Source organism: Chelonus insularis, unplaced genomic scaffold (genome assembly GCF_013357705.1).
Source record: "Chelonus insularis isolate UGA/USDA-ARS -01 unplaced genomic scaffold, ASM1335770v1 contig_17_pilon, whole genome shotgun sequence".
Taxonomy (NCBI): domain Eukaryota; kingdom Metazoa; phylum Arthropoda; class Insecta; order Hymenoptera; family Braconidae; genus Chelonus; species Chelonus insularis.
The window spans coordinates 1,715,248-1,742,508 of NW_023276415.1; the positions used below are offsets into that span (position 1 = coordinate 1,715,248).

The 27,261-nt window shown below is 30.4% G+C and overlaps 1 protein-coding gene across 2 annotated transcripts in view; it reads left to right on the forward strand.

The window, feature by feature from the left end:
- The window catches only part of LOC118064393 (circadian regulator timeout), a 138,781-nt gene that overhangs the window by 106,823 nt on the left and 4,697 nt on the right, over positions 1 to 27,261 (forward strand). The window lies entirely within an intron of this gene.

Sequence of the window (27,261 nt, forward strand, 5' to 3'; positions counted from 1 at the left end):
TGAAATGTATAACAGCAGATACTCCAGCAAGGTCATATATAAAATGTGTGAAAGGACATGGTGGATATGGTGCATGTGAACGCTGCACTGTACCTGGAACTAGTATAATCCGAGGAAAATCATCTAATGTTGTATATCTAGGACTAGATCATCAAGCAAGAACAAACGATGCTCTTCGTGAAAAAATTGATAAAGACCATCACATAGGAACTTCGCCTTTGGAGAAAATAACACCTGAAATAGACATGGTTAAACATTGTGCATTGGATTTCATGCATTTAGGCTGCTGTGGTATTATGAAAAAATTGCTAGAAATGTGGATGTATGATTCATTAAAATTTCGATTACGTCCAATGCAAAAAATAAAAATTTCTCGTAGGCTTTTACGTTTGAGAACTCAGCTTCCTTCTGAGTTTTAACGTAAGCCTAGATCACTTTTTAGCATCAGAAAATGGAAAGCAACTGAACTAAGATTTTTTCTGTTATATTGTGGACCTATTGTTTTACGAAATGTTCTTCCACAAAAATATTATCGTCACTCTATTTTATCACATACTGCATTCAGAATATTATGTTCTGATTAGCAGTCAATATCTTTAAACAATGATGCTAGAAAGTTATTAAGAGATTTTGTAGAGCTTATGCCGATGTTATATGGTAAAGAATATCAAGTCATTAACGTGCATAATCTTTTACATGTAGCTGACGATGTTATAAATTTCAATTGTTCGTTGACTAGATTAACTTGCTTTCCATTTGAAAATGCCCTACATAAAATTAAACGAGATCTTCGTACGGCAGTGAAACCCTTAGCACGAGTATGCCGACGAGAGCACAAGCGATTATTAGAATTAAGTAAAAATATTTCTTTCCCTAAAAAATATAAAATTCTCAAGTCATACGTAGAAAATGGTACTCTGTTTGTAACCAAATTAATAATTAATTATTCTACTTGCATTACTGATAAACGTCCTGATAACTATGCACTTTTAGAAAATGAACAAATAATAGAAATTACGTCTATTTTTGGATTAAAACCAGTTACATCAGACGTAGAACCAGCTGCATCAGAAATTAATATTAGAGGAAAAATTTGGACTATACAAAAAAATTTAAATTCATTTCGAGAAGAATTGTCTAGTCTTAATGAATGGCAAGTCAATACACGGTTTATTAAAATGAAAACTATTCAACTTATAAAAATCGAGCGAAAATTAATTTTCATAAGATTGCCTATGCAGACTACACGTGATTCTAAAAAATTTGCTTTATCTCTTTTACATACTTGAAAAAAATGTGTTTTTCTTACAAAATTGTTATGCTGCATAAAAAATATATTTTTATTTATGTACATGTGACACTTTATCAACAATGTTTATCATTCTGTATTCATATATAAAGTTTAATAAATATCATAATTACAAATTTAATCAAATACAAATTAATATTTCTCAATATTTTTTACCTTTCTACACAAAGGTTTTTTTTAAAACTCTCCTCATTTAGCTTAAGTAGACATAAACACATAAAATCCAATTTAAATAATTATTTTGCCTCAATATTTTTATAAATATTTACCTAAACTTAAGTTCAGGCAAACAAATAATTCCCTACTCAGGGCTTCTGTAGGAAAAAATAGGGAAGCCATAGCTAAATTTTTTAAACTAGGCGCTCCTGTGGCTTCAGACAGAATGCCTTATTTAGGGACGCCACAGGTTTGCCTGCACGGGCCCTAACCTTAACTCGGGACGCCTCGGTTATTTTCCACACGGGATCGTACATGTTAAAACAATCCACTTTGAATGAATTTTTTTCATATTTTCGTGTTGTAAATAATTTCAAAAATTTGACTGTTTACAGCTAATGGTTCAAAGAATTATTTTGCAAGATTTGAAATAAACTGTCGATTTTTCACGACAACCACCTTAATCATTGATTTGGTAGCATCATAGGAATTGGCCTATGGGAAGTTTACAAGACATTTTTTCTTTTTGTTTTTTATTATTGTACTAAATATACATTTTAAATTCATTTATCCCAATTGACATGGCAATATATGTGAGTTGTTCTTCTCACATTCTCGCCACGTCTACTTTGACTGCTCGCAGCCCTCTACTGGGCCCTTGATCGTCCTCTTCCATGTTCTGTCTTATAAGAGAAGTTCCAACGTACTGTTTTTAGAATTAGCTTCTTGTTCCTTTTTCTTTGGTTTCTGTTGTTATGATTGTTGTTGTTGGATGAATAGCTGTTGTTGGATGTTTAGCTGTGGTAGTGTGTATGGTTGATACTGTGTGATTGGTTGTGGTTGTGGTTATGAATGCGCAGAGCCTCAAATTGAAAGGTGAGATTGGTATGTTGTTGTAGTTGCATGATGTTGTTAAATTTTTTTTAGTTAGGGAAAGCAATCAACTTTTGATTAATTATTTCAGTTTTAGCATCCAGAAAAAATTGATACTTCTTTCAATCACTACAATCCGAGTTTAAAATGATTATGATAAAATATTTTCAGAGAAGAAAATAATTTATTTAGAGTTATCGGTATTTCAACAGCTTCATTGTTTTTAGTCAAGTAAATTGCTTATAATTTAGTTACAATAATTTTTTTAAAAGAAATTTATACAAAAATGTTTATTTTTCGATTTTCCAGAGCCTCAGAAAGAGAGGACTGTGGTAGAATAAAATTACTAGATTACACATATTAGTATGTTTATTGTTTTGAATTATTCTCTTAGAAATAGAGAGAATTGAAAGTGGGGGAGGGGATATTACAAATTGAGAACAAGTGCTCACATTCGCTCTGTATTTTATACCCCCCCCCCACTTTCAAATCTCTCTAACATTAAATGTTAACAATATTCCTTTTTCTAAAATGGTAGAAATTTTTAACGTTCTAAGTTAATAAATTATTACTGTGTAGATATTATGATCTTAATTACCTAATAAGTAATTTTAAGAATGTTGTTACGCCCAGTAACAATTTTTGTAGTGTAACGGAATATGTACTTTTATTATTTAGTTTTAACAACAATTTCTATTCTATCCCCCGGAAGAATCGCTCTCAATATTGGATCCAAATCAATTCTCAAAGTACAAATGATATACTACAATCGAAGTCTTGATCACTTTAAGTGGTATCTAATTGCAGTGGATCGTACGGAGTGAACGACTAATAGATAATTGTGAGCTAGTAGCAGTTGACACACGCTGATTAGTGTTATCACCTGTGCCTACTAAATTCCTCACCTATCAGGTGATGAGGACGTACTGGGATTTTTATACTCTTATGATCTCGAGAGACCTATTCAAATTTGAGTAGGATCATGACGTAAAAGGAGGTTGGAGGAAATTGATTTGTATAACGTCACAAGCCACATATATTATGATATCATTTATTAAACAAAAAAAACAATTGGATTGTCTTATTATTACAATAATGCAATAGTTAGCTTACTAGTATATTTGATGAGAAGGTGTAACGAACAGACCTGATTAAAAGAGAATTAATATGGTTTAAAATTTAATTCATTCAAAAAACAAAAAAATAAGAGAAAGTTTAATTAAAAGCATTTAAAATTATTTATTAGCAAATTTTGAATTAGACGTTAATAATTGAAATTAAAATAGCTGATCTAAAATAACGTAGAATGTAGAGAGCTGGTTACACGTCGAGGTGATCGCAGACCAGTGTTGACCGATAATTAAGAGGTTGAAGCTGTTGAATCCTGAAATAAAATATGAATTGGTATTTTCTCAGAGAGTGAAACGTATGCCCGTAATTAGACAAAGCATTGAATCAACATTTTTAATCGAACTTTATTAGAATTGAATCAAGTGGTTCTGTCAGCAGAAGTGTAAAATAAACTTCGTGAAGATTCATGCTGAATCTTCCAATAGACATGTGATCAGAGACTCACTTGATTGCTAATTGAAATTCAATAACAAAACTTGATCTTCTAGAATGTTTCATATCAACCAGTTTAGCTAGCAGATGTTCCTATCTGGAAATCATTGAGATTTGAGAAAATCTCAGCACTTGAGAATGTGGCTGTTTACGTAGTTGATATGTCTTATTTTTAATCAATTGTAGATATAGATCAAGGTATAAGTCAGCAGAAATCGTGTATAATTTCATGGAAGACCATCTTAACTTCCTCAAGAATGTGACTTATACGCAATTGATCTAGTAACATAAGAAGAATCAAGGCTGGGCTTGATCCAAACAATAATGAACTTGACTCACAACTTAGTTGAAGATTGAATCCAGCAATATGACTTATTGTAATTGACCAAATAACAATGAAAGAGAAAATCAGAGGCTTAATTCCAATTTGGATTGACCACACCAGAAATGTATTTAATTACAACGAAACGACACAATGCACTCGTTGGAACTTTTTGAAAGACTGACTCATTTTTTCTTTAAGATATCTTTGATGGAAAACCAAACGTCTCTTTCTTTGTCCTGATTATGCGTCATGAGAGTACTTGAAACAGACTCTCAACGAAAACTTTATACTAAATATATTAGTTAAAAATTTTAGTCTTAGCTTCATCATTTTATTAAAAATAAAAGAATGGTGTTAATGTAACAATATAACATCATTATTTTAAACAAGACCAATTATTTCACTTTTGAATATTGGTACAAATAATACTTTTGAATTCTTTACATTACTTTTATTTATTTATATTCTTTATTTATACAAACTTGTCGTGTCACTAGACCTCGACGTATACTTTAAAAACGTAAGCAACAGCAACCCTAGTATCAGCAGTTTTCTCTGTCCTGTTCAGGTGACCTGCTTTTATGGGGCCGACTGGACGTATTATTAGGAGTATGGTGTGATGTGGATTTTGGCAGGGTAGGGTTATTTTGGTGAAAAACATGGTAAGTCGATGTTTGGTTTATGACGTCAGTTGGCATTGACACGTGCCAGGTTACTGTTTAGTGAGCGATTTCGTCAGACTGGCTAATATCATGATGATTATTCATTTTTTCTCGATTCCGTTCGTAACAATGTTTTTGTTTGTAATAATATAATGACTATTCAGTGAAAAAAGGGCAAACGATAATATGTGAGAAAAGATCAATTTTGAAAGGAAGTGTTATTATCTCAAGCTAAAAAAAAAAATTAACATTTTTGCATAAATTTTTTTTAATTCGTTTATTTTTTTTTTCATAAATCTGCCATGTACACGGAAATTCTAAATAGAAATTCACCGAAATCGAATGATTTTCCGAATTTTCTAGAGCCGAAAAACGAGGGTACCGTGATAGTTTAAAATTACCCTCTGCAGTGTTAAATTTCTATCTATAAACTATCAATATTTTAAAAAGCTAAATGATTAAAAATTCTTAAAAAAATAAATTAACTTGACATTAATTATTACGACTGTACAAAAAAATTAATAGTGAAAAAACTGTTCTTGGCAAGATAGAGAATGCTTCAATGATTTTTATAATAAAAAAATCAATGATTAAATATCGTAGTTTTTGACACAATAGGAAACTCGTTATTCTTCCAATTAGACTGAAATTCTCTTTTTTTTAGAAAATTTCGTTACATATATTTGAAGAATTTATTAATTTAAAAAAAAATTGTATGTCAACGACCATTATTGCAAGATTTTAATAATTAATTATGATATTTTAAATTATTAAATGTTTAATTTGTCAATAAGATATAAATTATAGCTACGATGCTACAGTAACTAGTCAAATAATTGGATTTTGTATGTTATTAACTATTATAAAATTGATTTATTCATGTAATTAAATATAATAATATTAGGAGAATCTTCTGTATGCTATTTAAGATTTCGAAAAAAAAGATCCTACTAATTCTACTCATTTGTCCTTATCTATGAGAAGAAAACCATTATCACGTGCAATGAATTTCAATGTACATATATATTATCACATGTATATTATTTGACCATAAGTCGGTCTATTTCTTCAGCTAATCTAATTTTTTCATTGAATTATTAATTTATTCAAAAACTACACATTGAAAAAATAATTTTAAGAATAATTGATGTCTCTAAATTAGAGTATAAGATACATTACAAAAGAAGAAATAATAAAATTCCACTTACTTGGCTCGTAGTAATTTGCACGTGTTCATGACAATTTTTGACCTCTTTTAGCTTTATTCGATCATTAATAACGATATTTGATCGTTAATGTCCATATTTAATCGTTTATAACAATATTCAATTGTTATTTAGAATATTTAATTGTTAATAATGATATGTAACATTCCTAATGTTCAACAGGGAAATTTAAAAACAGATGAAATATTCAGTTATCAGCCAATTTAACTACTGATTAAGTATTATTAATTATTGTAATAGAAAGAGTAAAATTGCACCACACAGTACTCTTGTCCCTTTTTATGCTATTAAGCTCAGTTGTCCAGGATTCGTCATTAGGAAATAAGACAAGAGTTGAGTCAGATCAGCGGTTTTAAACAATAAAATCAGGTCAATTAGTTAGATAAGTAAATAGCAAATGAATAAATAGTAATCGGTACCCAAGGGTATTAGATTCACAGTAATAAATCTCTATCTAACAAACAAGCAATCACTCTATGTACAGGATTCAAATTTGCCGTCAAAACGGCTTAAATGTCGGTAGCAACGAAATCTTTTTATCAATATATAACAGCTTTCATTAACAGGATTTCACACATACTAGTAATCTATATACAGGTTTTTTTAATTTGCCGCTAATTGTGCGGACTTTGAACAGACGGTAAAATAATGAATGATTTTTATTAATAACAATAATTATAACTATTTAAATTCCGTTCTTGCATTTCCGCCGCGGTTCAATAACCAGTCAATTTTTTTATGGATCATTCGAATCTCGCATGGATTTCGACAGCGAGAAGAGCTGTTGTAGAGGAACATCTCACAACATTGAATATCCCGTTTCAGAAGAAAAGTAATCTTTCAACGTTAAGACTGCTGTTAACTGAACATTTCGGCAGTTATGGAAACCATGAGTCATTTCCGACACCTCGACGACTGAGTCGTGACAGATCTTGTTCCCCAACTGATAACCGACCGCATACTGAAAATAGGTTCAGGATCTTAGCCAAGATAGACATACTCCTAGGTCGTTTAGAACTCCGTATACGGATAATATTGCATCGTTTGTTCAACTGCATCCCAATATCATCATTTTAGAACAAGTACGCAAGTGGGGCGTTACTTATGATGGGAAGAAATGTGTCATATCGTTCTTAGAACGAGTTGAAAAATTAAGAGAAGCAAATAATATCCAACACTTGTTACGTTGTATACTGTTGAAAGATAAAACGATACTTTGGTATCGTAACACCGATAAAAACTAGGCAAATTGGGAAGAATTTGCAACTGCCATCAAACGTTTCTTCGCACCGGCTGATTTGGAGCTGCAACTAGAAGAAGAAATCCGCAATCGAACTCAAGAGCCGCAAGAATCAGCAAGATACTACGTTATCTCTATCCAGACGTTGGTAAGAAAATATGGTAGATTGAGTAAACTAGGAGAAGTCGATGGAATCTTTATGAATTTAAGACTTGAGGTTAAATGCTACATTCGTCACTCTGATATCCTGACCGTTGAAGACCTGCTTCGTTCTGCAAGTAAGTATGAAAGTCTCGTACTGTCAAGACGATATACACCGCCACCGTCTGTTCAACAATTACTGATATCTAAAAACTGCTTATAAGGCTCATGATCGTCATCAGAAGCATTATGAGATCAGAACCGAAAACCGTCTGTTCTCCAGTCAAGAAACTCTGCTTCTACTATCTGTGATAAGAAGATTATGGGTAAGAAGACCCCGAGAAATCTTTGCCCATCAAATACCGTTACTGTTCCTGAACACTGTCGGTCTGTCAACAAAATTGTTATCTTCGTTAAAGAAGCTACTGTTTCAAACACTACCCAGCCGAAGCTGGAGAAGAAACCGTCTGACTGTGAACTTGTCAAGCCTAGTAAGCATGTTGTACCTCTGGATAAGGGCTTAGATCTCTCTGATCATCAGAAACTACTTTAAGAGTCAGTACCACGTAAAATAATTAACACTTAAGTTAAGGAAGAGCGTACTGAAAAAGTGTCTGATACCATTGCTAGTGTGTCACAACCAGAAAGCTGTCTGAGCTCTGGCTACTGTCAAGAAGATGCTGTTCTACCGTCACCGTCTTCGGATGCATACCGCACCGTCTATCAACCAGCGTATTCCAGTCTCCAGCGTCAAGCTTGTTCGAGATCTGAATTACTGGAAAATGTTTGTGGGAAAAAAAAAGTTTGCTACTTTTTTTGAGAAAGGAGAGAGTGTGAGGGCCACCTCACAAACTGGCTAGGTTTATTATTGAGCAAATTGAACTGTCGAGACATATATAGTTATAGTCCTTAGGTACTATATTAGTCCGCGTGTACGTCACCAGGTGGCGACTACAAAACCGTTTCGCGCACTTTGTGCGTGAGAAAAAGCCGATACATTAGAATTTGTAGCCATGGGAAAATCAGCTTTTGGCTCATTTGTATCTGTATCTATCAGTCAAACCTGTGTGAGCATTTCACCTTTTCGTCGTCTTACTAGAGTCTGCGTGAGCGATCGTTACTTATCTCAGTGATCTAAGACTCATTCTGAATATCCTGATTATCTATTCTCTGATCATCTTCTGGAGTGATGCTTTCATTAGTCTGTGCCGACATGCTCTGAGCCATTGTGTTAGGATTTTCTATTTGCCGTTTTTCATTTCATTTTATATACTTGTTTAGATTTTCAATTTGCACCGCTGAACGTCTTTTCGATTCAATTGATTTTGGATCTACAGATTCATTAATCTGTCCCCGTCTCTTCTTCGGCGGCGTATCATCGTCATTCGATTTTTCATTTTCCGTCGACGTGTATATGTTATTTGTCTTTTTTTGCGTCTTACTAGGTCCAGCGCGGATGTATAAATTAGCTCTACAGTCACTCTCATCATCCTGACTATACTCTTCGTCTTCTTCATTTTCTCTATTGTCATGATCTTCATTATTTTCGCTATCATTATGATCTTCTTCATTTAAGCTATCGTCTTTTCCTTTATTATATGACGAGTGTGTAGGTCCCCAATAGTATTGCAGGAACTCTGGAGACTTCAGACACATTTCCGGACTGTTGTCCGGTTTAAAAATACAAAACGAGCAATAAGAATGTTTGTAAAAGGAGATTGTCTTCGAACCGTCTTCTATTTTGATCAAAATGTCGCTTTATGCTAGAACAGTGGAGACTGTTGAATGGGTGCAAATAAATCGGCTGATACTAGTTAACAATAACATATAACTGTTTATTCACCACTAAAGTAACAGTAACAAATAAAATAATGATAAGAGATCCTGTCTGATAACTGTATAGAATGAGTTCACTGAAAAACTGAGTCTTTGAATTGTCTGCATACAGTCTTGAGTTCACTGAAATTCCTGATGATGAGTTAACTCATATTACACATAAAAGTTCACTGATGAGTAGAAGATCACTAGGATAGTTGTAAATTTTCCTGTGCTGGTCTCTGCATCAGGAGTAGTCTGGATTTTTTGAGAATTCTGAGTTTTATTGTATTGGCGTCAACCACACAGACACAAGTGAGTTGTTCGTGTGTGGATCTTGTGTGTGTGTGTCTGTCCATGAGGCCGTCAGGCGACGAAGCCGACATCGTTCGCGCCTTTTGTAAGAAGGTGCTGATTCAGACCAACTTGAGCTTACCGACGAAATCTGATGAGAGTTAGACTGCCTGATGAGTTCACAATCATCACTATAGATAATCGACTGGTGAGTTACTCCATTTCTAAGGAATATCCTGGAAAGTTTTCCGGGTTTTCACTAGAGAGTTCGACTGCGTGAGTTCTCTGCTAGTACACACGTATCGAGTTGTCTGTGGGTTGGCATCGTTCGATGATGCCTAAGAGTCGTCCGAGTACGAGCTATGTACGAATACTATCAGTAAGAGACCAATGCTGAAGATAACGGTCCGTTATTCCCGAAAACTCTGCATTCTCGAAGCTTTTAGGCCCTTAAAGAAGGGATATATACGCCCAGAAATAAGAGTTGTCTAATTGGCGAAAATAAGTTGGCAGGAGAGACCTTGATTTATCTAATTATTCGGTGGAGAAAAAAATGTTAGGCGGTCGGTAGAATACCTCCGACCAAGTCAGAACATCGATTGTTATTAACAATATTTCATTGTTAATATCAAGTTGAAATTGTTATCAACAATACTTAATTTTTTTATCTCTATTTTATTGTTATTATCAATATTTGACCATTAATGACAACATATATCAATCGAAGAATTCTTTTATTATTAGAATTCTTCATTTGATTCTCGATTTTCCATTATTTTTCAATATGTAATTCCTGATTTTGTATTGATTTTTATTGACATTCTTCACTTCTCAACTAAAATTGCCTGAGTAATCTATAATTTATTTTGCAAATATTGCGAAAAAAAAATAGTTTTGCCCATCACTGATCCAAACATTACAAATGCATCATTTAAATTGAATTTGTTTTCTCTATTGTAGACACTTTCAATATACGAATTCTGTCAATGTTAAATTTCACAAACTATAGATTTTTAATGCACTTGAAACGTATAAAGAGTCTACAAATCATGTGTAATTTGTTCATTGATATTTTACACTGAACACACTTTATGCGTGTTATTTCAACGCGTTTGTGGAATCTTGAATTAGTGAGTTTCTCTCTGATATAACTCAAGTTTATTCGGTACATTCAGTATAAAATAGGGTTTAGTTTTAGCAGATTCAAATAAGTTTTATATTTTCGCCTCGGGACTACGTTCTTAAGTGATAGAAAACAAACAAAATAAATGTTGAGGATGTTCCAAGTTGAAATAAAATAAAAAAATTTAACCTTTTATCTGAAATACTCTTAGAAACCCTTGTTTCAGTTGGTTTAGGTTTAACTCAGAATTTTATTTAAAGCCAGTAATCAACATTCAAGAAATTCAGGACTTTGGGAGCGAAACGAGATTATTTATTTTAACTTAAGTTAAGAAAAAGGTATAAATGCATACTTTTTCTCTTCTTGTTATTTGAATTCAAAATGTAGTTTCTAATACATAAAAGCAATATTCATTCAGCCTAAGACTTGGACTAAAACTGGAGTAATTCCCTTGAAGTAATAATTTCTTTTTACAAAACGTTGTTCGATCTTCAAAAATTTCTAAAATTAGATATTTTGGAAAATGTTGGCTTCGTGTTCAAAACAAACTAAAATTCTTTCACATCTTTGCGTACTTTTTCTTGAGTATACTTAGTCTACAAAACCAGTTTTTGCCTTTTTATTGAGAGTGCAACTATTTTACATTACATTACACACGACGAACTTCTCAATAAACAGAATAAAAATACTATATTTTTTGTTTATTTCGGGGAGCTTCGCTCCCCAAACCGTCAATGCTATTAAATCCATATAATGTGAATATAGGCTATTTTTCTTCTTTTCTGTTTATTCATTGGACACAAAAAACGCCTTGACCAATTTGGCTCAAACTCCTATAAAGTCTAAGTTTCATAATTATGCATTAAATAAAACTAGTCCTATGTCAATATTATCATTTGTTTTGCAGATACACGAGACGAAAACTGAATCCGAACATACATAATAAACCAACCGATAGTAAAAATTCATTTATTTGTCATTTGAATCCATGATAAAAAAATTAAAACATTAAATTGTCAATTATTGTTCTTTTTAATGACTTTTTTGCCTTCATTTACTAATTTAATCGTCTACAAGGAGAAAAATGTATGGTAACAATTACCATAAATTAGATGGTAATTCAGTGACACTTAAACGTGATGAGAGACATCATAAAAATTACTATATTGCGAAATAAATTTTATAATTATCGACAAAAAAAAATTTATGGTAGTTCTCACAATATTTTTTCTCTATATTCTTTAATTAATAATATTTAGGTTTAAAAAATACATTTTTTTGGAACTATGATACATACTAATAGAATTTCCACTGGGAAGTTAATAAAACTTGATTACATACTCTAAATCGTAATGGTCAAAATGCACTTGACAATTTAAATTAAACTAACATGCTCAAATTGACTTAGACATACTTGGATTCAATTTTAATTTTTCATTTTTTCTTAATAAATCTAAAAATTTTTTATTGAAATGAATGTTTTGATGCGAGTAACTTTTTTATTCATTTGCGTTAAAAACGTAATAAACTGGTCTCTGTATTTGTTAGAAATGTAGTACAGTATATTCAAGAAAAAAAAGTGTGCGAGCCAATATATTTTTTTGACAAGAAAGCTTTCCATCTAAATGTTCAGTTCAATGAAATTATAAAATTAAATAATTTTTAATTGCATCACAAAATCCTTTTTACATTTGTCCGCAATGTAATTTCTATCCCACAGATGCCAGTGTAATTTATCCTCTGTGCCAATAAGCTTAAAGCCACGCGTTGATGACATAAACTCGACGAAAGCATATCATGACAAAGAGTATTATGAAATAACCATGGCAATCTCGAAGCTTTATAATATGCTCTTTCATTAGATATATTTTTAAAAAAGTAGTTCATGAAAGAGAAAAAATTTTCTCATACATTTTTGTTGTCTATTTTTGTTCTCTCGATTCTTTGCATTATAGAACTTTTATTCTTGCAAACGCGATTTTCATTTTTATCCGACGGACAGAGAAAAATTGAAAAAAAAAATGAAAAAATAGAAGAGCAACTGCACACGTGCATTCTGTATTATAAATGAGGGCATTCGTACGCAAATGAAGGAAAAAGCAAGCACGTAGGTATCAGTAAACAGCGACATTTAATTTTTGTTACTTGGCACTGAGTTTATATTCAATATTTATTCAAAAATCTACGTTTTTCACAGTAGATATGGTCTACAAGACTTATTACAAAAAGTACGAAATGCACGAGTAGGTAATAGAGAGAAAGAAGACGAGGAAAAAATTATACAGAACAAGATATTTCTCTTTACTGACATTTTATGTTAGACCAGCAATTTTACTGGAGCAACACTCAACTATCTTGTATTCTGGAAAGATGCCAAAGTATATACGCAGATAATATCGCCTTAGTGATGTCGAAAAGTCAGGATTACCGTGTGAAATAGGCTTTATTGTCAGGAATCAAATAACAATTTCAAGAAAAAATTAAACACGAAATAATTTTCCAGACAGTTTAACAAATTCACTAAAACTAGTTTATTTTTTTTTTTTTAAATAAATATTGTCATTGATTCAACATTTTTTAACGCGGAATCTTAATGTTGTCATTGTTTTTTACATCTCTAAAAATGATTTCTTTTGTTACTTTATAACCATTTATTTTATCTATCAATGTTATTTTTTTTTTAGTTTCTCTCCATTACTTTTTTTCTATTATATTCAAGTTGCATTCAAGCCAAATTGAAATTTACATTTCATCGTTTTGCTGACCGAAAATTGTGTCAACACGAAAACGTGCCGAAAAGCAGGTGGACGACTTTACGTACGTTACTTGTATTCTTCAACCATAAAAATTTTTTTATCTCAAAAATTCTATACATGAACTGTAGAGAGGTTTACCAATCAATAAGATGAAAAAATGATCACATCGTTAAATTTTTAATTTTTTGATGGTTAAACTTTTTCTACATTTTTGAAGTGGGACTTAAATAATAAAAGTAGTGAAGTATTATTAAAACAAAGAGATTGATTTGATACGAAATACCATCCTTTTTATTTGTTGAAATTTATCAATAGAAGTGAAGAATAGATCATAATCGTGTTTTGTTTCGCAATGTTTAACTAAACATTCTGCGAATTCCATTTAAGCTCACACTTTTAAGGCACATTTAATAACCTACATTATCCTGTAAATTTTTTATTCTTATCTCTCGTTGCTAGGGCTTAATTTTCGAATCCTTTCTATCTAAATTATTTACGTAGTTAATCTCTAGTTTTTAATTTAGATAAATTAAAGTTCATTTTATTCTGACATACTAAGTCCATAAAATTCATCTAAGGTCAATGCAAGTTTTCATAATTTTTGATGAGTCTCATTTGTCATTAGCTAATGAACGTTTGGGTAAATATTTACGAGCAAAGCTTTAGCTCAAATCGCACTCGTGTCGTTCGTAAATTACAACAGAAAAATTATCAATCTACTAATAACTTTTTATATCATGTTGTTCATACATGTAAAAAACAGTAAATTAGTTGATTTTTTATATTAGATATTTTGACGAAAATTTTGTTGAAAGTTTTTGGAATGAAGTAAAAACTGAAACAAGAATTTTTACCGTTTAGTGAATCGATTGTACATTACATTAACACTCAAATCAAATAAAATTTTACCATGGGATCTCGTAATTTTGTGGCTATAGTAATTTTTATATTGTGCATACTAAAAAGTACTTTACATTCAAACCCGAGGCGTAAAAATTGAACTCATTTTAATTGTATTCACCCTGCTTCAACATTTAATTTCAGTTTGAAATATTGAACCTGCAGGTTCATTTTATATAATAAAAATTGTGCTAACTTTAAACTGGTAAACCTGCATAATTCCACTTTCAGGGCTTAAGGTTCAACTTAGGTTATTCATTTTTAGGAACTAGTTTTGAAACTACTTTGGCCCTAACAAACCTGAATCCAAACTACTTACATTCTATTATCCTTAGATGATTCATTTTCAGGATAATAGAATGTAAGTAGTTTGGATTCAGGTTTGTTAGGGCCAAAGTAGTTTCAAAACTAGTTCCTAAAAATGAATAACCTAAGTTGAACCTTAAGCCCTGAACGTGGAATTATGCAGGTTTACCAGTTTGAAGTTAGCGCAATTTTTATTATATAAAATGAACCTGCAGGTTCATAATTTCAAACTGAAATTAAATGTTGAAGCAGGGTGAATAGAATCAAAATAAGTTCAATTTTTACGCCTCGGGAAGTGTCATCCCTGTTTTTCATTCATTTATGAAGGAATAAGGATAGATGGGATAAATAGACTGCTTCATTTCGTCGAATGTATATATAGTACACATAATAAATCAATCTTATTTCATTTTTGAAAAGTTAAAGACTTATTTACAATATTTTCAGAAGATTTTGGACGATGGTCCAGTATTCCATGTAGTTATTGGAATAATAACATGTGATAGCAATCAAGTCTCTTTAATTATTAATGAATTAAGTAACGTATTTTTTTATAAACATTTTTGAGTTTCTAAAATAGTTAATAAAGCAATGAAGCATCAGTATTTAATATTAAGCAATGTTGATGTGAATAATTCTTTTATATCATGGAAAATAATTGTTGTTAAAATGGATATATTCCAAAGTTTTGAATTTTAATAATTTCTTGTCCTTTTTATTCTTTAAACTAAATTAAATATTTCGAGTAGAAAAGAAAAAGGGCTTGCCCTGACATGATCTGGACCGAATCAGGGCTTAGTACAGAATATCGTAATACGGTATTTATGTATGGTCCTTATCAGGTTCTAAGAAGGAATACCCTGTTACGAAATCCCAATCCAGTCCTGATTTTATTTCTTTGTCGTAGCCCTTTCTAGGGACCCCTTATCTATCCTAGTCCGGACTTGATTCGATTGAAAATTAATGAGTTGTAATTGATTTAACTTACATTAAGTTGATTTTAAATAATGCATGTGTTAGTTAAAGTAAATGAAAAAGTTTCCTATAATGTATATCTACAATTTATAAAGTAAAAATCAAGATCTTCGTACAAATCCTGTGACATACCATAATCTGCCCCATATAGGTTATTTTAGTCAGGACCTCCTGACTAGTAATTAGTTCAGGTATTTTAGGTAGGTAAAAAATTTGTCAAAGTTCATAAAAATATTTTAATTAATTAAACAATTTATTATTGAGTATTCAAGTGAACATATTATTGGTATTTGTATTACAAAAAATATTACATACACGCAGAGAAATGTAATAATCAATAATATTTCTCCTATAAAAAGCATAAAAAAAAGATTGTTCAATTTTTTTTTTAATAAGTTGTTGTAATAGGTTCGATTTTGCGAATCTTGAATCTTAACAAATCTCTACAGTAGAATCCCTCTAATGTTAACAATTTGAGCCAGGATCATTCGCTAATGTTGACATTCCCCTTTATCCCCACTTTTCATGCCTTACCTTTCTCCTATGCGCATTAGCATGCGCAGAATACAAAATCGATTGAAGGATCCATGTGCACGGATATAATCTCAATATATTGATTGAATATAGTGGGGGAAAATAAAATTAACAGTAACAGGATTATCATATCAACATTAGCGAGAGAGCAACATTAGAGGGATTCTACTGTACATTTTAAGGTCGGATGTGCGTTTAAAATTCTGTTTGATCTTCATTATCTCGAGAATAAAAAATGATTCCAACGTAAATCCAATTGCATTCGATGTATAATTACGCAACTCAAAACTGATTAGGTTTTTAACAAAATCAATCCAGCTATTTTTCTTTCACGCCTGATCTCCTAATAATAATTATAATTTATATAATTATACTAGGTATGATAATAATAATGATTGATTTTAAAAACAAAAAAATCTTTTCATCTTTCCCACTAAGAGGTTAGTCGTGAAAGTCAACAAAAGGTTGCGTCCTTAGCATCATCAAGAGCTATTTCTGTACCTTACCGTCTAACAATAAGAAAAACATATGTTCTTTGTCTTCAAATTAATAATTATTCATCTAAAAATAAAAATGTCATAAGACAAAAATTTTGAAAGCTTTCGCAAATCTAGGTTTAAGGTTTTGATCAGTAAATTATTATTTGTTATTATCTTCAATGGGCACTTATCAACTGTAAATTGATCTTGAGATACTATTAATTCCACAACGTGTCACATTTATTCTTAAATACTTCAATTCTCACAATAAAATCGTCCGAAAAATTGCTAAGAAGACAAATATAGCTGATAGTAGCTTATGCTGAGATCAACCACTTATTTAATCACCACTAAATCACCTCGTCGGTTCAGAATAGCCTAGAACATCTCAGATTAGATCTTAGTGTTGTCAAATTGCGAAGGGAGGGTAAATGTATTCTCTTCAATCGATGTCAAGGGGATGTCTAATATTGTATTTGGAAAATACAGGGACGTCTAAGTACTATTCTTACAAGAACTTTCAGGGTTTCTCATTCTGATCGTGTCAACTTCTTTGTGTGCTTTTCTGCCACATTTATTTTTTTCATTTATTCGCCCTACTCGTACATATAGTGATCGATGAATACCCACGTCCTTTCAGTCTTTACCAATCAAAACTGCTTTATGAGAATTCACACTACTCTTTTTTTCAATTTTCGAAGATAAACGATGATGACAGATGAAGGTGACTTGGCTGCTGCAGAAAAACTGTCGTCTTCTGAAATAATAGATTTTAACTCGTCATCAAGTTTACCTCAAAGCACAATAGTTCATCCATTTTTAAGTAAAAAAAAAGGTAATTAATTAATAAGAATAAATTCACTGTTTTAATCCAAGAATTAGTAAAAGAATTATGAGCAGTTTTAAAATTAATCGTACTTTTTTAGAATTAATAAGGTATTAACAAGCTAAAGAACATTCAAAGTTAATTCTTTCAAATTGAGAATTAAATAGTCATATATTACTGAATAGTTATTTAAAAATCACTTCTCGTGTACTCCAAAAATCGATGAGTTTGTCTATTATAATTTTAGTATACGTAAACTGATTTACTGAAATTGTCAACATTCAAAATTACCGTTAGTTATGATTTCCACGCCTAACATATGGAAATAATCAATCAGCATGATTACCTCTATAACGGTAAAATTTCAAGGTTTTCGAGAACGAAGTCCAGCAACACAGTTATTGAATATTTTAATTAATTATTTATTCTTTGACAGCTAATTAAAAAAATTCAAAAGTAATTTCAATTTTTTTCGAATTTAACGATATTTAAAAACTAAAAAAATTTTTAAATTTTATTCTTTCAAATAATTTTTATTTCAAAATAATGCTTTAGTTGAAAGCATTCTCCTTATAACTTCACTGCATTCAGAAAAATGATTTTATGAATGTATAAATAACCGGAAGTTTTTCACTTTACATGAAACCTCAAAAGTAAACTTAAAATGATGTTTAGTTCACAAGTATAACATACTGGGATAATTATTTGTACTCTTCTTTTCAAATATACTTTAAAAGTAATAAGAGAGAATAAAAATTTTCATACTCATTGCCCTGAAAAAAAAAGATTTTAAGGACTTCTATATCTTCTTAATGAAATTTTTTTTTTGAAAGTAAAGCCTGTACTGAAAAAAATGAACAATGGATCTTGACAAAAATTTTTTTCCTGCATTCAGTATCTATAAAAATATTTGAGGTCGATTTAATATGATTTAATATTATCGGAAAAATTCTTTAGTTTTCACGTTCGTCCGCAATAGCTTTCTTCCAAGTTTATTTCAAACATCATTAGAAACACATTAAGCTCAATTTTTAATATTAAAAATTAACAAACAATGGATATAAAATTAATCGGCACTTAAACGAGAATAAAAAATTATTAAAAAATTTTATCAAGTGTAGTTATCGATAAAAGCACTTAATAATCTTCTGTGCTAATATTGTCATTCCTTTGCGCACCCCTCTATTGTGCAAGCATTGAACCAGGGAATATAAAGATAATGGAGACCAAGGGGACTTATTGTGAGTCGAAATGCCATGGGCTAGCCAGACGGATCAATAATACATTACGATAAATAATTAATACTCACCTGTGTAAGTGACTTTGTCGTCGAGGGTGCGTTACTTTTACTGCCGAAGTTTCATATTCTAATTTCAAATCGATAACAGTTTACAAAAAAGAAAGCAAAAGTGATTTAAAATTTTAAATTATATTTTCATGACAATTTTTATACTCTCTGATTACTACGATCCTGCAAAATAAAACACCATTGAGAGATGAAAAAGCGAAAGGTGCAATTAACTTGATGAGATACACCCATAGATACTGTTTCACTTTAAATAATTGTCCTCTCGTTAAAGTTAAAAGAAACTTTTTTTCTATAATTTGTCTGAATGCTTATACCATTTAAATTAAAAATAACTCAGTATCCTTTTATAAATAATAATTCCTTATTTCGTAATTAATAAATAAACGTTTTATACTTTTATTTGATTTTCTGCAATCTATATAACTCAATGAAATAAAAATTATCAACCGTTCATAAAATTAATTAATAAAAAATATATTTTAATGATTTGCCAAGTTATTGTTAGAAATAAATAAAAATGAGAAAAAAAGTCTACGGTAGTGAATTGAATGAATGAATCGCAGTTTCTTCATGTCTGAAATTTCTCCAGCTAATGAAAATTATAGAGCTTCTGAATAGAAGAATACCGAAAAAGGTCGCACGCACAATATTAGTCTCGGCACTAAATGATGAAGGTTCTTACAAAGGCAATGACCTGTTTCACGAATAATTAGACATAGACAATGTACGCAAAGGGGTGGTTTAATGCGGTACTAAGGGGGCGCATAGAGAGGATAGCTTTTGAAAGGGTTTTCTCGTGTGGTACAAGTGCAGCTTTCTCGCACGTTCTATAGCTTTATATTCGTCCTCTCTCACTTATTCTATGTTCTCTTTCTGCATACCATTCTCTCGACAACTTTGAACGCATACCAATTACGAAGCTGGCTTCGTTTACGATACCCGGAAGAACCCATTTCCCTCTAGCTAGATTATGAATTACCCTTTGAATTTCCGGAATACATGATATGAAGATAACGGTGATTTTTATGTAAAACAAATTTTCCAAGAGTATCAAATATAAAATAAGATTAAAAAAATATTAACTTGGTTTAAAAAATTCTCGTTAAAAATTATGCCTCTAGGGTTCACAGATATTTACTAAATCCGCTTAGCGAATCGTATTTCTCGTTAAATTGGAAAAATATAACATACATGTAGAATATATAGAAAAGTATTTGATCCTTTCACCTCACTCTCGTAGAAGCTTAAATTTTATTCTTTTTTTTCTATTTTTAATTTGTCAAAAGAAACATAAAGAAGATTCTCAACTTGTTATTATGTGATTGTGATTTTCGCTGAATCTTGTCGCTGACGTGACAGTAAATTCAAATTTTTTCATGTTTTCATGTCATATCTCGTATCCTTATCATTATTACTTTCTTCTTCAAACCAACCGAAAACGTAAAGGCGACGATAAAGTTTCGACGAGTTTCATCTTTCAGACGACAACAGGGGGAATATGAAAAAACGAAGAAATTTCTTAAACAACACACGGTAGTTGGGGCAGTGCGGTGTCGTTACGGTTGAAGAAAAGCACAGGAACGAGTAAAGAAAAAGGCTAGGTCGAAGGATCTGCTCCGGACGTGCTTGCGTTGTCAACAATCCCTTGGAGAAAACTGTGGAGCAGACTCAAGCGATCCGGTTTGAATAAGTAGTTACTGGCCCTAATAGCACTGCTGGACTGTGACGGCTGTAGAATACAAAATTTCTTTAAGAGATGTCCAAAATTTTCCACCTATATCCTGAACATTAACCGCCAATAAACACTTTTTCGTCCTTTTTCCCTCTTATCACATTCATAAAACAATCATAAATTACATTAGCACATCAAACGTCCATTATTTTTTACTTTTATTTAAGTTATATTTGATAATAAAATGTATTTTTTCTTTTTTCACACTTTTGTAAAACAAAGCAATGTAAATAGTAATACTAGAGTATGACGATTCTTGAATACAAAGTGTCTTGTCATAAATCTCAAAGTTCTAAGAGCTACGCTTTTGTGTTACCTTACAATGTAAGTTTTACATCAGTATAGATAAAATTACAAAAGACTACTTTACTATTTTGCTCAACCATACAAATAGGTAGTTTAATCTTTCTTAAGACAGAATAAAAAATCTTTTGACCTCTTTCATTATATTATCTGACTTCTGGAATCACTTTAATACCTTTAGCATCGTTTGCAAGTAATTTATCGAAAACCAATAAATTTTCATTTTATACTACATTGAGTATTTATTAATAACAAGAGCTAAAGTCTAATAACTACATGTAATTTCTACACCCTTTTGATGTTATATTGATATGAAATTTTCATGAAATATTATTTTCTTTTAGGTTTGTTATTATTCAAATTATAAGGGGCCAAAGAATGTATATTCCTTCACCCCTTCTTTTCAAGCGGAAGAATATTTAAGGGCGTGTTCACCTGAAAAGATTGTCGCTTTATCATCAGTCGTGCTAATCAATTTTTCGTAACGTTAGTTAGGGAACAATATTGTCTAGTTCACCCATGTTGAATATCAATTGTGATACCCATCATCTTTGTGCTTGATGAGAGAATAGTAGTGAATACGATCCCCCTAATCTGAATCAATATATTTAGACACAGTTACACAGGCAATCAATAAAGCACAAATGCTCACTATAGTTGTTTTATCAGTAGGTACATATGCATTATCATTGTATTGATTTGTATCAATTATTAGGACAATGTAATTAAGATCAAGAGAATAACAAGCATTGTTAAAAAGTTTTTCTTCAAGAAACTTTAAAAGTAAAAAACAATAGAAACAGAATTGATGCTATTAAGGTTTTATTTTTTATACTTTTGAAAAAAAAATTTCATTACTTCAAAAAACTATACACTGAGACAGTAAAAGCTTTTTTTATTGTTATTCTGAAAAAACTAGCAGTTTTTAAGTTTGTTATAAGAATCAAAAAATTTTATTCTGATTTTTTTATGAAGTTCTTATAGACGTAAATCTACTCAAGTTTACAAAAAAAAAATATTTGTCGTATACTTAATATAAACATTATTTTTAAGAAGTTGTTTTTGTAGGTTGTCATCACTTTATAGGTAAAAGACTTAAATACATTTAATACATGAGTGTGCTACATAAGCTTTTTTTTTAATAGTAAATATTTAATCTTCAACGCAAGAACACACTTTATTTCATAATTTAAGCCAAAGAGTTGAATTATATAGTTTTCTCTTTTTTTTTTTAATTTAGTTATTTTATTAGATGTTTCATTATCCACATAAATTACTAAATTAAGTATTGTTTTCAACGGTTCCATCTCATCTTTGGTATGTTCAAATTGCAAAAATGATATTTGCTCCAACTTTTTTATGAAATAAATTTTCATTAGAAAAATATGAATTTTATAAAATAAAGTTGATGATTATTCGAATTAGAGCAGATAGATAGTATCACAAACAAAACTTTTAGAAACAATTAAATGTCCCTCATGACTGTTAGAGTATTAAATAAACCAGGGTTCTAAAAACACCAAATTATACATCAATCAGAATAAATTAGATACAATTTTTAGGAAAATGAAAAAATTGACATCGACTTTGTTGAACTTTCAAAGTAAACAATTTATAAAGTAAACTATTATCAACAAACATTTAAATCTAAAAATGAAGCAATATTCATTATGTGTATAATAAGTCATCTCAATTAGCCTTGTAATAAAAGAGTAAGCTCAAGATAAAAGACTCTACAAAGTACAGTACACACAGTAAAGTATACTTTTTTGCAACACGCAAATAAAATATTATAGTTGTCAAAGCAGAAGTCTTTTGCACACAAAATTACATAAATGTTTAATTATAGTTAACTGCAGTTGCATACAATAGAATTCATAACAATATCACAGACTAAACAAAACAAATGACAGGCTGGATATAATACGTATAACAAAGAAACAAGTTTCTTTTAAGTGCAGGGTAGATGGATTCGTGAGAAGTTAGGGCAATACTTGGATGATTATTGCATTTGTCGGTGTTGCATAAAAGTGTTGGTGAGGTTTCGCGCCTTGGCAGTACAATTATGATCTCAAGGAAGGCTATGCATTGACTAGAGTAGCTAGAAACTCAAGATTCAGCACTATACCCAACTCAAGTAATATCGTATGGGTGTGCATATATAGTAGAAGTTTAGCTGTATAAAGTGAAGGCTTGTGAGTAGAAGCGCATGAGGTACTTTTGGAGTTATAGAGGTGGTTTGCTGTCGACCGCCGAGAGTCAAGCAAGACCTCGAATCTCTGTCTAATTTGTGAACAGATAATCACCATCACATTCTCGAAACTATGCATAACACGTTTGCTTAGTTAACCAGTGCGTTTATGCAGAAATCATGATTCTGTAAATTTATAAATTTACTATAGTCTTTGAAGTTTAACTTAACATGATTAAATTCATTCAGAGTTCATTTATAATCAAAAATTCTGCACACTGACTTGTTAATACTAGTTATTTTTACACGGTAATATAATGAAATGAAAATCTAGAAGTAATTTGATGTATATCATTAACGATAACCACGAGGTGCTAATTAAGATTTTAGGCTGTCAAAAAAAAAAGGATTGCTTTGAAGGTTTTTCTTGGTAACAAAAAAGAAAGAGTCTCAGGCTACTGTCACGAGATCCTAATTTAATATGGCAAATAATTGACACTATACACGCACTTCTCCAGTCTTTAGACCTTAATCTTCTTTAATGACAGAGGGTGTTTTTTGATTGTATTGGTCTCTCGAAGGATACAAATTAGTTGAATTCATTTCTGGTAATCATGCTAGCTGAGGGAATAAAAACGGAATAAAATTATGATGAAAGAAAGAATTGAAATTTTTTTTAGTATTCATGGTAGAAATATTTTATTGTAAGAGGTTGAATTTATTTGATTGAAACGATCGGTTGCAATAAACGATGGTTGGTGGTGTGCGATGAAGATAGAGAATTATCAAGGATTTATTTGATCATTTTTTTTGCTTTGCTTTCAATATCCTATCAAATTTATGCATTGAAATTTTCCAATTAAAAAAAACAAAAAAAAAATAAATAAATAACTAGAAAAATTGTTATAAAAATAACAGAAAATCTAATAGTGTCGGGAATCAAGAGATCACTGGATAAAAGGGAATAATTGTAAGGATTTTTCGAATGGTTGCATTTTTGTTGAAAAATCATATTGGTATCAACTTGATGATATTTTAGAGTTCGTTTACTGTATTTTAAATAGAATTGACATAAAATTATTTATCAGCTTTGAATAATGTTTTTTAATTATAAAATTAAAAACAAAATGTAGAGGAGAAGGTAGAATTATGGTCCAGTCTTTAATACGGTCCATTCATTTGATTCATTTAAGTAATGATTGATGATAATTCAACAGAGTAAAATGTAATTGAATAAGAACAAAAAGTGACTCATAATCCTACCTTGTTCTTTATCATTAATTATTAGAAAATAAAATTGGATGATTCTTGTATAATCAAAATACATCTACTGAATAAGTTACTGTAGTATATCTTTCATGTGATAATTTATAAAAATTCGATAATTATATTGTACTTCTAAACGTCAAATCATGTATTTCTCATTGTTTTTACTTCTGAGCAGTGAATTCTCTCCGTGTATAATGAATAAACTCAGTTTCATTTGTGATTACTACATTAATTATGTGAATCAAGAATATTCAATTGCCTTAAATTTTTTACCAAAGATCACGTATTCGGTAACTGCTCGAAAATGCCTAAAGAAAACTCGACGATCTTTAAAAACATACGAAAAATTCCGAAAATGTAATTATATTTTCAGCTGTCTATACAACCAACGTACTCTCTCATTGAATTGAAATCTGTTTATATTTCAAATAAGTTTTCATCTTTTATAAATAATCTATTTTTAACTTAATAAAAAAAAGGAAGTTTAACTACACTATTTTCGTACTTCAAACGAAACAGTGAAAATAATAAAGCTGACTTTAAAATCAGTAAATATCGATTGATTTTGCAGTTATAATAAAACAACTGTTAGAACAAATTTTAATATATTTATTGATTCTGCACAATTTTTGTTGTTTTATTTTTAGAAAGTAAGTACTCTCAAATCTTTTTCCTGATATTTAGTATCAAAAAATTGACTGGACAATAGTTCCTCCACATTATGGGTCAATTTAGGATGAGCCGAAACTATGCGAAAAATTATCAAACTTAAAGTAAATATTATTCCTGCCAAAAGAAAAATTATTTGAGCTATTTTAAAAAATAATATCAAAATGAAGGCATACAACATGTTTTTCGTCATGTATTTCAAAATAGGTAATATCATATAAGCTCTAATGAATATAATTAGTTTTCAACGAAGAAGATACACATTCGACACAAGAGCCATACATTCAATGAATTTGAATAATCTAAATACGTACTTATTATTAACAAGAAAATCAAGTCTATGTTGCTCAGATCTCATAGAATTCACTATTTGTAAGCACGATGCTACTAGGTACAGAAACAGCAATGTACTGTGAATGAATGTGACTAAAATGATGATGAAATTCATACTAACACTGCTTTATACACAATGCTTATTACTGCAGTAATATTACTCCTGACTTACCCTGCCAATCTTGGGCTCTCGATACTTGCAAGTCTAATTTAATCTGTAGCGAGCAAGAGCTTAGGGCGCGCTCAAGAGGAATAATCATAATTACAAGATGTTATTTGAGTGGGTAGAAATATCATAGGTATTTTCTCCCTAACACGATTTCTGGTTTTCTACTAAAATTTCTATGCTTCAATGACTATAAAATCGGTGAAAAGCTAATAATAACAATTGTTTGGCTCCTATTTTCCCTTAGGGTATCCTAATACCAATCTAATTTTACTCATCAATAATAGGTAGAATATTTAATACAATCACTAGAATTTTTATTATCAAACTTATAAATAAAATAGTGTTTATTCATCAGCCAAATTCATTTTCATCCATTAGGAATATTAATGAGTTAGGAGGTATTGTTCCAATAAACAATGAAGAGAAGATTGTAGTTTAGTAGTTACAGTAAATATTTTTAATGATAATATAAATAAATGGATTAACAATTTTAATAATTTATTTAAAAATGTTAAAAATTATTTTTGAAAATGGATAAGTAAATTGAATCCATCATCGATTACCATTCAACGAAATGATTTGTTTAATTGGAAGAAATTCATTTGGATCTAGAATTTCAATTGAGATGTAATCGCATCATCGTCAATCGGTTTTATCCCTTCCCTATCAATCCATTAACGAAACCTCGTGTATTAGTCTCTAAAGTGGACGTGTCAGTTCTGCAGTATTTTCAAATAAATCCCCAATCTTTTTGAAATTCTGAACCATGGCACGATGTTTTCTACACAACACAAGGCTTTTCATTATCACTTTGGCTATAGACAACGAGTCTGCAAGCTTCATCCTTTTTATTTGGCTTTATATCTGTCCTAAACCTTTTAACTCTTTCACCCTTGTATTTGCCATGCATTTGTCATCTGATCACACTCAAAAGTTACCACAAAGGCTTTTTTAGCACTCAACTTCCAATACGTAATAGCTTGTACATGTTACAGTTTATGGATTAGTTTGTAATAGCTGAGTGAATTTTTATTCAATAATCTCTTGTAAATTTCGAACAACTTTCGGTAACAACATCATGGATTTTCCAATCGATTAAACTGTATTATAAAGTTAACTTCAGTTTATCAGAAATATTTATTTTTTATTTTTGTCAGGCAACTTTTGTGTCAAAATTGATAAAAATTCGGTAGGTGAGAAGAAACTAATAAATTAATAGTTAGTTCTTTTCATTCAAATAATACATTAAAACATTGTTATTGATTAGATATTCAGTTAATGTTCTGATTCAAACATGAAAAATCGAGTGAGTAGAATCAAAATAAATGTTAAACAATAAAAAAGGGGGTTATTCATTATAAGTTTTAATTTTCTAATTAAACTTTTAAAGGGCGCTATTTTTAATTCAATATCTTTTATTATTTATTAATTACAAATGACAATTCAATAAAACTCATTATCTTGTAATATTACGTAACTAAATTCTTAAGACTCCAATAAGTTTAAATTCATATATTGGAATAACTACTAACAACTGAAAATAAAAAAGAATTCAAGCTTAAAAAATTGATATCCAATCAATAAATATAATATTCAAGTAAAAGTTGTTAAATCAATTCAGCAATTGTTTATTAATAAAATGTTTTTATTTTAAAGTTAAATAAGCTAAAATGTCGATTTTATCTGATTTCCTTATCAAATCCATCTCTCGAATATGGCCTATTGATTCACTCATACTACTTCCGATATCATATTTTACGTAGTTAATGTAAAATATTATCCA